This window comes from Canis aureus, chromosome 6, assembly GCF_053574225.1.
Source record: "Canis aureus isolate CA01 chromosome 6, VMU_Caureus_v.1.0, whole genome shotgun sequence".
NCBI classification, from domain to species: Eukaryota; Metazoa; Chordata; class Mammalia; order Carnivora; family Canidae; genus Canis; species Canis aureus.
Genome location: NC_135616.1, coordinates 37,466,573 through 37,479,116, shown reverse-complemented (window position 1 = coordinate 37,479,116; position 12,544 = coordinate 37,466,573). Strand labels below are relative to the sequence as shown.

The 12,544-nt window shown below is 52.3% G+C and overlaps 1 long non-coding RNA gene across 1 annotated transcript; it reads left to right on the top strand.

The window, feature by feature from the left end:
• Positions 1 to 2,077: 2,077 nt before the first annotated feature.
• LOC144315728 (uncharacterized) lies at positions 2,078 to 4,547 on the top strand. The gene is made up of 2 exons (XR_013381530.1): positions 2,078 to 2,290; positions 4,243 to 4,547. It is a non-coding gene; the product is annotated as an uncharacterized LOC144315728 (long non-coding RNA).
• Positions 4,548 to 12,544: the final 7,997 nt, after the last annotated feature.

Here is a 12,544-nt window from a genome sequence, read left to right as displayed (position 1 = left end):
CCTTGTACTTGCACTTTCCCATCAGCAAATTGCTGTTCTGTGGGATTTCATTTGATTGATAAGCTCACAGTTGTCTCCACTCATCAGGTGAGGAGGCTGAGGCGTAGAGAAGTCGAAGATGTGGTTCTGGCCAGAGGCAGGGAAGCATGTGAGGAGTATTCCCCGCTGGCTCGAGCTTGTCCAGGACACTGCCTGGAGGACGGCGGCTCCTCTCTCCCCTAGGTAGACTGGAGCTCAGCTTCTCAAACAGCCTGGTCAGTCAGTCCCAAAAGATTTTCAGAAATCATTCTAGAACCTTTGCCTTGGTCTCTCTACCGTATCCAATATTTCCTCTCTATGCCAATTATTCTCCTGATGACAGCTCTTCTTGTTGCCCTAGGAGGCCACGCTGCTGATGGACCCAGACCCTGATCATCAAATGCCAACACCAAGGCAGCAGGGAGATCCTGTTCAGTATGGGGTCCGCCCTGCTTCCCTCAAGTCCTGTCCGTCCCCCCTCACCACCTGGCTCAGGATGCTAACAAGGGTGGAAGGGAGGTGTAGTTAGGGAAGCTGGCCGTACACCTGCAGTGCTATTTCACTCAGGCAGGCCCAGGGATTCATCCGTGTTCCCTCCTGTCCTCCCTAACTCTCCTTGGATTTCCCTCCACATGCCCCTGACCCTCTCCAACCCTCTAGGAGGGATAGTGATGGTGGTCATAGCTCCAAGCACACTCCTCTGATCCCCACCCCACTCCCATCATCATCTGCTCCTTTCTCCGGCCCCCCCCTCCAACATACGTGCCTTCCAGAGGCTTCCTTGGTAAAATGTATTGTCAAACCACACTGGCCTTCCAGGAGCTAGCCCTTGGCAAGGACCTTGTCCCCAGGACCCGATAGCCAGTCTAGCCTTAGTTTTGTTGACTGGGTCTCCTGCCCCATGCCTCATTTTCAGAGGGCCACACTAGGGCCTGTTTCCTGATGCGTCTCTCCTCCAAAGATCAGAAGTCCACTGGAGAGGGTCAGTGAATAAAATATAGGATACCCAATTACATTTGAATTCCAGATAAACAATAATCATCTTTTAGTTTAAGTATGCCCTGGAGATATACCCATAGTAGAAAAATTATTTGTTATCTGAAATTCAAATTCAACTAAATATCTTGTATTTTCATTTGCTAAATCTGGTAAGCATACCAGATGGTTAAGGGGATGTGCTCACTTGAAGCATCTCCTGGGTACATGGGACCCCACATAAAGAGCCCAGAACCCACTTCTAGGGCCTCTGCAGTTTCCTTTCCTATGGGTGTCTGGTTCCCCTTAGTATGTGTACGTCTAGGCCTGAGGGGTAGCCTGGAGGCACCAGTTCTAGGCTGGGGATGGAACCTGGACTACAGGCTGGATGTCTACACATGCTCTGGAAGTCTCGCATGGGGAGGCAGGAGCCCAAGGTGGGGCAAAGGAGGGGCAGACCACAGGCCAGGGGCCACCAGCCCGCTAATGTTCAGGGTAGGCCTGCCAGCAGCCTCCTCCCTGGAGCAAAGTCATGCAGTGTGCACCTGTTACACTTCCCAGCTGCAATAACATGCACACAGGACAGTGGGGTCCCCTGAGTGGGGTCCCCTGGGAAAGGGCGCCTGTTTGCCAGCCAGGTTGAGTCAGGGCCACGGTGATGGGCTCCCTCAGGCTCTGCTATCAAGCCACTGCTGGCTTTCTTGTTCAGGAGGATATCCAGACCACAGACGCAGAGAGCCTGGGTGGCACATGGCATTTAACGACCCTCCTGCCAGGAAGCTGCGTAGGCTCTGGCCACAGCCCTGAGCTTCAGTTTCTTCAAAGATAAAACCAGAAGGGTCCTATCTCTTGGATGGTTGTGAAAATTAAGGTGATTTGGCAAAACCAGGGAGCCAGTAAAAAGATTAGTGGTTCCCAAGGACTGGGGGAGGGCAGGTGACTGGGGAGCCCTGGGAGCTGTAGGGCAGTGAAACTGGCATGATAGGATGTCGTCATACACTTGTCAAATCCCATCGGCCGTACAAGGGCAGGAGTGACGTCCAAGGTAAACTATGGACTTGGCGCAATAATGAGTCAGCCTAGGTCCAGCCATTGTAGCAAATAAGCCACTCCGCTTCCCGGTGACAATAGGGAGGCTGTGCAGGGGGAGGGGGCACTGGCCTCTGCGTTTCTCAATTTTGCTGTGAACCCAAAATCGTCCTAAAAAAGTAGTAGGGTGCTGAATGCCCCAGGGCCTCCCCTAGTTCTCCTAGCCATTCAACAGACATGACTGAGCTTAGGAGCTCATCTCAGAAAGGTAAGTGTTCCTCTCGAGCTAGAGTGAGACTCGGAGATTTCTCCCCAGGAGAAGAAAGCACCGCCACGCGTCACACAGACAGAAGGGTGGCCCGCCAGGGGGTCGGGGGCCGACAAGACCGGTGGGCGATGCGGTGGGGGGATGCAGGGGCTCCCCGAGTCTGTCCTGGCCCCAGGAGCAGAGACAAGAGTCGGGGAGCGGGACGGAGCGGGCTGGGCTCCCAGGCGGGAGGCTTGGATTGGCAGACGATCGCAAACGGGCCCCCGGCCGAGGGCGTCCTCCGGTGCTGGGGCAGCCCCGGGGCGCTCAGCTGGCGGCCCAGGTGGGCGGAGGCGGGGCGCCGCGGCCAGGGGAGAGGATGGGGATCGCAGGCCGGCCCGCCGCGCCCCCGTGTGGCCGCCGCGCGCAGCTGCACCGCGCGGGGAACAAAGCGCTGGGCGGGGCGGGGCCGGCGGGGCAGCGATTGCTGGGGGCGGAGCCGGGAGGGGCGGAGCCGGGAGGGGCGGAGCCGGGAGGGGCGGAGCCGGGAGGGGCGGAGCCGGGAGGGGCGGAGCCGGGAGGGGCGGAGCCGGGAGGGGCGGAGCCGGGAGGGGCGGAGCCGGGAGGGGCGGAGCCGGGAGGGGCGGAGCCGGGGGGCGGAGCCTTGCGGGGCGGGGCCTTGCGGGGGCTGGGGAGCGGGAAGCGCTGGGCTCCTGCGCTGTGGCCTCCGCAGGGGTCTCGTCCCCCGGAGCACCCCGTCCCGCTCGAAGGGAGCTGTGCCTGCGGTCTCGGCTGCTGGAGAGTCCTCGGAGGGGGGCACGCGGCGGGGAGGGGGCTGTGACACCCCAGCCGCCAGGCAAGGTCGCCTCGCGCCCCCGAAGCTCCAGCGTGAGCCCGGAGCAACTGGGAGAGACCCGATTGTGGACAGTGTGATGCCAAGAGACAGAAGGGCCCACTGCCTTGGAACCGAAGCGTCCGTTCATTTAGGGAGCTCCAGGAGAGCTGTGCTAGAGGAGTGGAGAGGAGAGAGAGAGAGAGAGAGAGAGAGAGAGGTGGCCCCAGGCTCCCCTCCTCCCTCCGAGGCCTCTAATTTGTCCTGAAGTTAGCAGAGATGCAGAGAAGCACATGGGAGAGGGTCCCCCACCCAAAGTTCGTGGGCACACAACCTGGAGACCCCTCTGAACGGTTGCCATCTCCAGAGCAAGGGGGACCTCTCCTGTCCAGGACTCTAAAGTAACCTGTCACAGTTTGTGCCCTTGGTCCTTGCCCTGCCCCCAGAGGCTACGCCTTGTCCAGCACCGTCTCAGGAGGAGGAAAGGCCACCTCCCCCAATAAAACCAAACCCAGAGCTGCCAAAGTTGGCAAAGGGAGAAGATTCTGGTGAGGATGGACCATGGGTGCTGCCACTCCTGGTTCAGGGCTTCCACCCAAAATCAAGCATAAGACCTCTCCCCTAATCTCCCTGCTTGGCTGAGCGCAGGCTGGAACATTCACTAAGGCCCGACTGGGTGCTGTGGTGGGGGCAGAGGGAATTCAAGGACAATGGAAGAGAAACAAATACAGATCTTTCGGAATCTACACCCTCTGCCTTCAGACACAGAGCTTCTTGGTCAGCTTTCTGGGCCAGTTCATCTTTCCTGCATGACCCACACCCCAGGGGGGCCACAGCAGGTCCCCTTCCACCTCCAAGGTCAGTCCCAAGGAGGGAAAAGATCCAGAAAACCTCCTAGGAGCACCCACCTGTCCCCCCAGAAACTGATACCCCAACAAGGTGACCTCTCAGACCCCAGCAAGACAATCACTTCAGCCTAGGACACACACACACACACACACACACACATACACACACACACTGAGCCAGGCTCCAGCATTCAATTGGGAGGGCTATGCACTTGTTCTTTTGCTCAGAGCCTATGACCACGGAACTCCCATCTACCTCAGCCCTGCCCCTCTGCCTGAGTTCTTGTTCACAGGGCCCTGTGAACCCTGAAGCCAGCATTTCCATTGAGGATACCGATGGAGCACCCACCATGTGCAAGCCCCTGTGTGAACACTTTGGACCATCCTGTCTGGCCCGGTGGCTTCTTTCCCAAGCTGGAGCCTGAGAATCTGCTCTCACTCAAACCTGCCCCTCCCCCTGCTCCCCAGCTTCTAGCCTCAAATACCACCCTCTTCCTCTGGTGGTTGGTTCCTCAAAATTACCACCCTGTCTCACTACTGGCCTGCCTCAGCAAGGTGCAGGGTGTCATTAGCAGTTGATTAAATACCAGAGCTTGCGGTGGTTTGCATCATTTTTGTGGACTCTTAGACATCCGGCCTTTGCTTAAGAAGTAACTTCTCTAATGACCTGCTTTCTTGGAGAAACTCATCTTGATTTAAATATCCTAGAACAGAGCACACTTGCTCTGTAAAGGGCCAGGTGGTAAATCTTTGAGGCTTTGCAGGCCATACAGTCCCTGCTACAAATAAACTCTGCCCTGGTAGTAAAAGCAGCCACGGATGATAGGTAAATAAATAGAGACAGCTGTGTTCTAATAAAACTTTATTTACAAGAACGAGCAGTGAGCTGGATTTGGCTCCCTGGCTGTAGATTGCTTCTCCCTATTCTCCACCTATAATATGTATTTTGGCCTCACGGCTTAAGCAGGCAGATGAAAAGACCTCAACATGGCCTCAGAACACTGGGTGAAAAAGCTAGGCCCAAACCTCATGGCTCGGTGATCCCCAAACCTCAGTTTTTTCACTTAAAAATGGGGCTGATCATGGATGTATGTGAGGAAGGATATCACTCCACATACACTCTCAGAGGCCTCTGCTTTGGGCTGGAATTAGCCATGGCAGGGAGATGTTGGTGAGCACCTTTGTAAACTCTGAGGTGCCCTGCATAGCCGCATCAACCGAGGTTGATCTGAGCACCATCTGAGGACAGAGTGGGGTGGGGGCAGGGAGGGCAGGGGGCCCAGTGGGAGCCACCCCCCAGCCTTGGCTTGACCTGGTAGCTTCATATAGAAGCTGAAAATTTTGGGATATGATCACCGGCTTCTTGGTGTTCTCAAAATATCAGTCAGCAAGCTGCTGGCTTTGCACAGCTCTCTAGCTGCTTTGTGACCTCAACTTCCACTCCTTCAGCCCCGGCTAGGGCGACTGCAGCTGCAGAGCAGATGTTCTTTCCAGAGTTGTGGCAACCGTGAGTGTAGCCAAAGCACCTTCTGGTGTGGGTGACCTCGGACACTGGACCCAACTGGGTCCTACAGGCCTCAAAACATTTCGGCCCTCTTTCTTGCCGCATCACAAGGAGGTGGAAGGGGAGGACGGGAGAGGAGGAGCCTCTTTGTCCCCTTCCTCCCCTTTCCTGGGGCCCAAGGTGGGCACCCTCTTCACACTAGGCCTTCTGAGAAGCAGGCTGGAGCACTTGCTCTCCCAGGGGCTGGGCCCCCGGGGCGTCAGGGTTTAGGATACACAGGCATCCGGGCACTGCTCCAGGGGCCTCTGTGTCATTTCCTGGCGACCTTCAAGCACACAGAAGTTGTTAGGTGGGGCAGGCCTGGAAAGGCCCGACCTTGCTGGGAATCCAGTGCAGCATCTGAGGAGGGGTACCCACCCACTCGGTGCCCCTCTGTTCTAGGCCAACATGCTTCTTACAGATGAGGAAACCGAGAGCCCGAGATGAGGGCCGCCAGCCCCTCTGGTGAACAACACCAGTTCCAGATCCTGGTGTCTCCCAATCCACTATGGCAGACGGCTTCTTACATCAACATTAATTACTGTATTTGTTGCTTTTTCCCACCCTACTCTCCCACACCCCACTGCATCAGTGGGACCGGGACAGCTGCTTGGAACCTCTGGAGGCGGGGCCCTGCAAGCAGGGGCTCAGGGCTGTTTGCAGATCCTTGGGGAACTAGAGCTACCCAGCAAGAAGCTGGGGTTCTGTCTTCCCCTCCCAGGAGGCCAGGGCGGGTCCAACAGTGAAGCAAAGGGAAGGGTTAGGTCAAGAAGATCCGCTTCCCAGCCTGGACCTGCTTGCTCTGCCTCTCCAAAGGAGGTGGTGGGATGTGTCAACCACCGAGGGAGCTGGCGGGGTCCAGCCCCCAGGGCCTGGGTGCAATGACCTCATCAGGCATTTCCAGCTTTTATGATCTGCCAGCAAGGCCCTCAAGTGACGCAGGCTGACCTCCCCTTGCAGCCTGCTCTCTGGGGCTCCATGATCTCAGCCCCATTGGAATGCCATGGCCATTCGCATGCCCCTGCCCAGACCACAGGCCAGGGCACTGAGCGGGGGGCCAGAGGGAGTGGAATGGCCTAGAAGAGCAAAGGAAAGCAGCAGGTGAGTGGAGGATGTCACCCCCGAGGCTGGAAACGGGAGCCGAGAGGCAGAGAATGCTCAGCCCTCAGGAGAGGAGAGAGGGGGGACTTGAACTACAACAGAAGCCATGGAACCTGCTCAATGGTCCCCCAGCCCGGGAATCCCCAACCTGGCCCAGGTTGGGCACCTTCTGGCTGCTGCTGCCTCCCTGCTCCCTGTTGTCAGCCCAGCGGTCTCACAGGGCCACTGCCTGCCTCTCTCCACATGGCTCACACAGACGGGGCTTAACCATCTGGTTGACAAACCGCCAGCGGTGAGTCCAAGTCCTGGATTGACGCTTGATAATGGGATGACCATGGGCGAGGAGCTCGCCCTCTCTGAGCCATCCTTTCTGTGAGAAATGGGAATGACACTGAAGGGTCTTCTTAGGATCATGGTGAGGCCGCCCGTGAGGTAATGTGAAGTGCCTGGCACAAAGGAAGCGTTCAGTGGAGGCTAGTTCTGATTTTTTTGGGGCAGTGAGGGCAGGCTAGAGGACACCCGGAGGCCGCGTCCCCACCTTTGCACCCCATATCAGGAGGCAGACAGTCCTGGCAAGGACAGTAACCTCAAAATCAGGTGAAAGCTGGAGCCCCACGTGAGAGGACTCCAGGGGTAAGAGGGCAGCACCTGAGATCTGGGTTATCACCGGTCTATCCCGTTGGACTTTGGACACATCAAGAGATTATTATCCCTCTTTTAACAAATGTCACAATTAAGGCTCAGTGAGTGTAAACAGGCCGTGCATAGTGGCACCGCTGGTAGGCGACAGAATCAGAGTTTAAACCCAGCACTTCACCACCCAGAGCCCCACGGTTCACTAGCCTCTGCTTGTGTAGGTGTGGGGACCCAGCCATGCAGATTTGTATTCCTTGAGCACATAGTAACTGAACACTTGCCCCTCACATGATCCCTATCGAGGTATTGTCCACACACAAGAGAGGAAGATGGCCCAGAAGAGCAACAGGCACAGAGCTATTCACATAAATGGATAAAACAGACAACAACATAACAAGTCGCTTTCTCTCCAGCTGTAGTAGTTAGGGTGTAGACGAAGCTGCCGTCACAAAGATGCCCGCCACTACGGGGCTTACATATAATACGTTCATCTCCCACCCACGACCGTCTGGAAGTGAGTGGCCTGGACCCGTTGGCCCTTCCTTCTCTTCCACATGGACATTCAGGGATCCGAGTTCCCATCGGGCTTTTTCTCTGCTGTCCCCTAGTGCAGGGTGTTCAGCCTGGACTCCATAAGGAGAACTGAAGGTTATCTGTAGACTGAAATGAAAAAAAAAAATCACATCTGTATTTTCACGAACTTCTAAATGACATTTTAGCATTTCCTTCTATTATGAATGTGGCAATAAATCACTGTAGACATGGCAGGATGGGGGACTCTGCTGCCAATAGAAATCACATCGATTTCCGTATCGTATCACAGCATTGCAGATATCCCAGGTTATCATTTAACATTTGGTCGTGTTTCAGAATTACAGTGTTCTGTCCATCCTGCCGCTGGATTTTATTATTTGATGTTAACAAAGGAGCACGACGCTCCTCTGTCACAAATATGTGGGTGTGTGTCTGTTTAGGTATTTTGCCATCCATATTTCAATACAATTGCTTTCTTCTGTAATCTCCTGTATTTTCTTTTATGTATTAAAAATAAAAGTCTAAAAAAAACCCAAAAAAACAAAAATAAAAATAAAAATAAAAATAAAGGTCTCCTCATCAAGTCTGCTGGTTTCACCAGGCTGCCAAGGAAGCTCACAGCACAGAAAGGTTAGGGACCCCCCCTCCCCAGAGTTATCCTCGCAATGGGGGTCAAAGTGGAGTCATTGCCCATCTATGACCGGCCCCTGGGCATGAAAAGACTGGAGGAAGGGAGGCGTAAGCAGCTCCCCTCTAGGTGAGCGATGCAGATGCCCACATCCCTCCAAGCACCTGGGAGGGAGAGAGCTTCATAAGGGGGCCACACAGAGCAAGCTGCAAGGACTGCATATGAATAAGGTCCCCAGTTGGGGGGGGAACCTCTCACCAGAACTCTACTGTGTGGAAAGAAAAAAGGAGAGATGGGAGAAAGGAAGGGAGGGAGCGAGGACAAAGTCTGAGTTATATAATGTAGAGTTTTCTTCTCTGTAAAACCAGGAGGCAGAGGGGCGTTTGGGTGGCTCAGTCGGTGAGGTGCTTGCCTTCCGCTCAGGTCATGTTCCTGGAGTCCTGGGATCGAGTCCTGCATCGTGTTCCCTGCTTGGTGGGGAGTCTGCTTCTCCCTCTCCTTCTGCTGCTCCCCCTACTTCTCTCTCTCTCTCTAATAAATAAATAAAATCTTAAAAACAAAATGAAACAAAAACTAGGAGGTAGAAAAAAATAGTAGGAAAAAAGCAACTACTCTTTTTTTTTTCTTTTTCTTTTTCTTTTTTTTACCTTTTGAGATCCTTTTTTCAAGTGAAATCACATAACACAGACAAAAGCAGGGTATCTTGGTTAAGTAGGGCCAGGGACCCAGCGCCCTGTCGGCCCTGCCTCCTGCTTCCTGCCCCTTTCCCTTAGGGGATCCCTGAGGCCCCAGAGGAGTTTGGCACTCTGGGCCTGCGTGGTGTGTGAGGCCCCCCGCCAACCCTGCCTTCCCCCTGGTGTGGCCGTGGGCCTGAGGACAGGTCATCTTTGACATCCAGCGATAGCCGCAGGCTCTTCCCAAACAGAGGCCCATCTCTGTGGGTGAGATAAGAGAGACAGGGAGGGTTTGGGGAGAGAGGAACTGAGAGTAGCCAAGGATGAGACAGAGGAGGGCAATCTGGTAGCAAGAGGAGAACAGCAGGTGCAAGCCTCTGGGGCAGGAACACAGAAGCCTCTTCAGGAGGGGCCGGATGGGGGGGGCAGTGTGTGCCCAGGCAGACAAGGTATAGCAGCAGGTGTCGTGAGGGTGAGGGGATCAGGTGGGCCGCAGTCTGGGGAGACCAGACCAGCACAGCCCACACCCATGGCCCTGCTCCCAGCAGCTGTGGCTTGTGGGCTCAGGGGGCTCTGACTGGGGCAGCAGAACAGCCCCAGGGATGTGAGAGGAGTAGCTAAATCAAGGATTGCAGTCATTTTGTCTTCCACTGTTACTAAGCTTCTATTTTGTTGCAGGCCCTAGGAGGGATTTTCATTCTCGCAAGGAAAGGCAATCAAGATACAAATAAACATATAGTGAATATATACATGTATAAATAAGCAATTATAGTGACTTTGCTATCGATATGAAAATACTACAATACTAATAATTAGCATGGAATAGAGGCTTAAAAAAGTTCCAGTGGTTGGTCTGAGGAGTACCAGTGAAAACAAGAAGAATGTAAGATGTGTTGGGATTAATCAACGCTCTTTTTTTAAAATCAGAGTATAATTAACGTACAATATTTAAAAAAATTTTTTTATTAATTTATTCATGAGAGACACAGAGTGAGAGAGAGGCAGAGACACAGGCAGAGGGAGAAGCAGGCTCCATGCAGGGAGTCCAACATGGGACTCGATCCTGGGTATCCAGGATCAGGCCCTGGGCCAAAGGCAGGCACTAAAACACTGAGCCACCCAGGGATTCCCTAATGTACAATATTATATTAGTTTTGGGTGTATGACATACTGATTTGATATTTATACACATTAGGAAATGCTCGCTACTATTTAACTGTCATTGTACTAAGTTTTTATAACTTTATTGACTATTTTATTATTATTTTTATTTTTTGTTGTTAAAGATTTATTTATTTATTTATTTATTTATTTATTTATTTATTTATTTATTTATTTATTTATTTATGATAGACATAGAGAGAGAGAGGCAGAGACACAGGAGGAGGGAGAAGCAGGCTCCATTCCGGGAGCCCGATGTGGGACTTGATCCTGGGACTCCAGGATCGCGCCCTAGGCCAAAGGCAGGCGCTAAACCGCTGAGCCACCCAGGGATCCCCTTGACTGGATTTTAGAGTCAGTCACTTGTCTCCAACCTTAACTCTGCACCACCAGCTACGTCATCTTGTATTAAGTCACTTTGATTGTCACTTTTCTCATCTATGAAATGTACCGACCTGATAAAATTTCTGTGAATATCCAGTGTGATAACACCTATATGCATTTAACACAGAATCTAATATGCTAAGCACTTAGTGTTAGTGTTTTTGTTTTTGTTTCATCATCATCATCATCATCATCATCATCATCATCATCATCATTAACTAAAGCTTTAGTGAAAAACTTTGCAGAGAAAAAGTTTACAGAGATTCCTGAAAACCAGTCTAAGAAGTGCAGAGATTTCATCTTTAAACCAGAGAATGACAAGAGCACGGGCTTAACTTTTAGTTGCAGGGTCCAATGTCCCTTCTGCGACTGCCTCCTTTCTGTGTTCCCTTTACAAAAAATACACAAACTCCTCAATTCCATTTGTATGAAACATCCAGGATAGATAATTCCATCAAGATGGAAGTGGATTGGTGGTCACCAGGGGTCTAATAAGAGCGGAGAGTGGGAGAAACTGCCTAATGGGTATGGGGTGTTATCTTGGAATGATGGAAATGTTTTGGAACTAGCTACAGATGGAGTTTGCACAATATTGTGAATGTACTAAGTGCCACTGAATTGTTCACTCTAAAATGGTTCATTTTATGCTAAGTGAATTTCATCTCAATAAATTACCAAAAAATCTTTTTAATTATGCATCATATATTTAATTCAGAGCTACTAAGGGCTTCAGTTGGTATTGCTCTGTGGGAGTTTATAAATATGTGTCTCATGGATATAAATTTATGACCCATGTGACCCACTTTGGATACAGGTATGGACCTTTTTATTTTGTGTGTAAAAATCATTACGTGTGCAACCACTGCCTGTAGGAACAGAAAACCCAGCACATCCCTCCAGATACCTCTCTTTCTACCTAGAACTGTCCAGGACTTGCTGATTGCAAAAGACTCCATCCAGGTTGCAAAGACCAGGCACAGACAAGAAGAGTCAAGTGTCCACTGCGTATTCTTGCTGTGTCCCTGGCTGCTGAGAACGGAGCTGCTGGTGGCCGTCCCGGCTCCGCCCAGTGGATGCTTGGCCAACGTCCTAACAGTGTCCGTGCCGGTGGTATTATAACAGGAAGCTGCACTGTCAGGGACCACAGACCCCAAATCTTGGGCTCTGGTCCAAGGGTGTTGTTCTCACCGCGTGCATGCCTCTGCACTTAGCCATTGCTTTTTGCAGGGTAGTCTCTGCCAAAGAAGCTGGATCAGGAGGGATTTCCAGCCATGGCCTTCCCTACAGTTCCTAGACCCAGGCAACAGGTGGATAAGCTGTTTCCCTCTTTCCTCTCCTTCCATTCCCTTGACTCTGGTGCAAAATTGCTACCTCCTCCCCACCCAACTAGCACACTGGGAAACATTCGGATGGGCAGCAGTGATCTAGCCACAACAGCTCTTATTAAACGTTTTATCACAAGGCAGTTGGTGTCTTTGCAATGTTAGGCATTTGCATACAAGGAATATACCCTGCCAGACAGCATTCCGCTTCCACTTCGACCAAGAGGCAACTGGCGCTCTCTCAGATGTCAGCACACAGCTGACATCCATGACGTGCCCCCTGCCACGCTCCCCGCTGCCTCACCACAACCTGTCAGGAGGGTGCGATTATGACCTTATACTATGGAGGAGGAAATGGGGCTTCCTTGTCTGCTCAGCTCGCTCACATTCAGGTACACCTATGTGTCTGAGCCTCCTACATATGTGCCTTCCCCTGTGATTTCTCTCCTGGGGAAGTCCATGAGTGAAATTATGTGCCATACTTTTTGAGTCTTGTGTCCGTGTTAATTCTTTCTGTGCTTTTCTATTAAGTAAGCTGAAAAAAAATTAAGAGTAAACAAACAGCAATGGTGCCGGAGTAACAGCTGGAGACCGAGACCGGAGTCCTAATCC